At 60.3% G+C, this 2,965-nt stretch overlaps 1 protein-coding gene across 1 annotated transcript in view; it reads right to left on the bottom strand.

Annotated features, from left to right (window-relative positions):
* LOC123024461 (GTPase IMAP family member 4-like) overlaps nucleotides 1-2,627 on the bottom strand; it is a 6,488-nt gene extending 3,861 nt beyond the window's left edge. Inside the window, exon 1 of the mRNA XM_044432180.1 lies at nucleotides 2,462-2,627. The gene's annotated coding sequence lies outside the window, so the exon portion shown is untranslated. The remainder of the gene's footprint in view (nucleotides 1-2,461) is intronic.
* Between the last annotated feature and the right edge of the window lie 338 nt (nucleotides 2,628-2,965).

The following is a 2,965-nucleotide window of genomic DNA, read 5'->3' as shown; positions in this document are numbered from 1 at the left end:
GGGGGGGGGGGTTCCCGAGGCGGGTCCCGCCTCTTTCCGCCCGCTGCTTCGAGCAGCAGAAGCCGGTTTTGAAAAGCGCCTTCGCTTCAAAATGCGCGGAAGTCGAGCAGCCAAGGCTCGTTTGGCAGCATGGAAACGAAGAAGCAAACGGGGGAGAGAGAAGGGGTGAATGGGCGGACCCGGCGCCGGATCCACAGATACCCGCCCGATACCAAAGGCGGCATGGGGCGTGATTTTCAAATTTGGGGAAGAGCCGGGGCGTTACGGCTTCTGTTTCTGCACTGTGCGTGGCTGAGGCTCTCTTGGCAGTTCGCGACAGCCCGAAAAGCAAGTCAAGAAAGGGCGTTAACAGAGAAGCAGCGCGAGCCAGAAGGGGCCTCCCGGGCCATCTAGCCTGACCCCCGGCTCCAGCCGGCTCCGCTCACGACACGCCCTAACGCCTTATTTTAAGAAATAAAAAATGAAAACCGCTAACACACACACTGATGACGGATTGTGTCACGGAAAACCAGCTCGGGCCCTGGATAATCCAATGCATCTTGAAACGCAGCCCTGGGCAGAAAGGGCGGGGGGGGGGCAGTTTCCACCTGCTGTGTTTGTTTGCCAGACAAAGGAAGGGCTGGGCTGCCTGCCATCTCCTTTGGAGCAGAAGCTCTGCTGTCGCTGGGCTCCTCGCCCCCCTGTTTGAGCCCCGCTGCGGGTGCTCGAGGTGGCGGCTCGGCTCGGCTCGCTTCCAAGGGCTGCGCTGAGTCGTGCCAGCTCGTTGCACATCAAAACAAGGGATTGGGCACGGGGAAAACTGGCCACCGCCCCGTGCAACGCAATTTCTGGCCATCCATCTTTGCCCCAGAATTCTCCAAATTCTTATCTAAGAGTTGCATCCCAGTATGTGCCCCCGTATTGAAAGAGCCTGATGCTGGGAAGAATAGATGGCAAAAGAAGGAGGGGACGGCAGAAGATGAGGTGGCTGGATGGGGTCACTGAGGCGCTTGGTGTGAGCTTGAGTGGACTCCGGGGGATGGTGGGGGACAGGGAGGCCCGGAGGAGTGCTGTCCATGGGGTCGCGATGGGTCAGGCACGACTTCGCGATGAGCAACAACAACAACATTACTATATGACTCTGGTGCGCCCACAACTGGAGTCTTGTGCTCAGTTTTGGGCCCCTCATTACAGGAAGGATTTAGCCAGGTTAGAGTCAGTGCAGCGCAGGGCCACAAGGTTGGTGGCCGGTTTGCAGGGGAAGCCGTATGAGGAAGGCTGAGCGCAAAAGGATTGAGGCCTTTGAATTGTGGTGCTGGAGGGGACTCCTGCGAGTCCCTTGGACCGCAAGGCCATCAAACCGGTCAGTCCTAGAGGAGATCAACCCCGACTGCTCTTTCGAAGGCCAGATCCTGAAGATGAAGCTCAGATACTTTGGCCACCTAATGAGAAGGAAGGACTCCCTGGAGAAGAGCCTGATGCTGGGAACAATAGATGGCAAAAGAAGGAGGGGAGGGCAGGGGCTGAGGTGGCTGGATGGGGTCACTGAAGCAGTGGGGGTGAGCTTGAGTGGACTCCAGGGGAGGGTGGAGGGCAGGGGGGCCCGGAGGAGTGTTGTCTATGGGGTCGCGATGGGTCGGGCACGACTTCGCGACTAGCAACAACCTTGAAAGCAGAGTACGTTTTCTGTATCTGTGCAAGAGGTCACTGAATGAAGATGATGTGAAATATTTTGGGATGGGAATAAAACGGGAAGGAGTTTAGAGTGAGGCTAGCCCAGGAATGCTGAGGAAGGACACGCAGGATGCCGTTTGGGAACGGAAGGGATCCTGGCGCACGGCGTTGCCCATCAAGGAACGGCATGTGGTTATTGCTCTGACTTCCAGCTGGGAACTTGGGTAAAGGGGTTTGCAGAAGGAATGATGCTGGCCGGAATCCCCTGGTTGTTCAGCAGCACACACCACACACCAGCCTCAGGCAGGTGTCACAGCTGCGACCACTCGGCATGCTTGCCTGTGCTCTGGACTTGCTGTCGCAAAAGGGCTGTTTGTGTAAAGTGCCCGTGTAAAGTGTAAAGTGCCCGTGTCTCCATCAGGATGGGACCCACGGCACTCCGGTGACACCTCACACTGAGAAACCGCCACACGCAGAAGCGGCATCTCAGCAAACGGCCTGCCGGAGACGGGCCCCCCCTCCCACTGGGACTGGAGCCCCCGGGAAGTCGGGCACCCCATGCATTTCCCCCGGCCGGTTTGGGGGAGGCTTTCCTTTGATGCCCCCCCCCCCACATGTCCCGCGATTCAGGACATCACAGGAGGACTCGGGTTCTGCAGTAAGACAACACCCAAGCCTGCACTCGTCCCCCGCAACTCCCCCAGGCCAAAAGGAGATGGACGGCGGGGGGATTGCCCCCCTCCACCGCGTAATCCGCTTGCCTCCCACTCTGCTTCCCGGTCCCTGCAACAGAAGCCCCCCGGAATACCTGCAAGGTGCACGGCTGCCTCGCCTGTTTTGCCGGGCGGCAGCTCAGCCTGGGGGATTCGTGGCCTGGCCGCTCTTCGCCCGCAGCTCCTTCCTCTCTCCGTCTCTCCCAGATGACTGAGCCTGAAGCAGCCGTTAATTGCACGTTAAGAGCCACAGGTTTCAGCCGTGGAAACGAGCCAGCGCCTGCTGCCCCGGCACTTCTCGGGTGCTCTGCCTGCCTGTGCAGCGCTGCGATGCGGCCCCCGATTCAGCTCTGGTTTAAGGGCTGGCAGGCAGCGAAAGGCCCGAGCTGGGGAGCGTGAAGCTCCGTGCCGCCAGCCGCTGACCGGGGAAGCGGGAGCGCCGCAGCCCAGCAGCCGGCCAAGCCCCCGTAGGGCCAGCCGGCCAGCCTGCGGCTCCGACGCACCTTTCGGAGGGCTGGCCTCCGGGGAGGCCGCAGAGCTGCTCCCGGAGGCATTGGCTGCTGCGGCGCTTCTGCCACTGCCAGTTCTCCTTGCAGTTT

Source organism: Varanus komodoensis, unplaced genomic scaffold (assembly GCF_004798865.1).
Source record: "Varanus komodoensis strain SLA01 unplaced genomic scaffold, ASM479886v1 scaffold231, whole genome shotgun sequence".
NCBI classification, from domain to species: domain Eukaryota; kingdom Metazoa; phylum Chordata; class Lepidosauria; order Squamata; family Varanidae; genus Varanus; species Varanus komodoensis.
The sequence above is the reverse complement of the archived record's forward strand: the minus strand, read 5'-3'. Positions and strand labels throughout refer to the sequence as shown.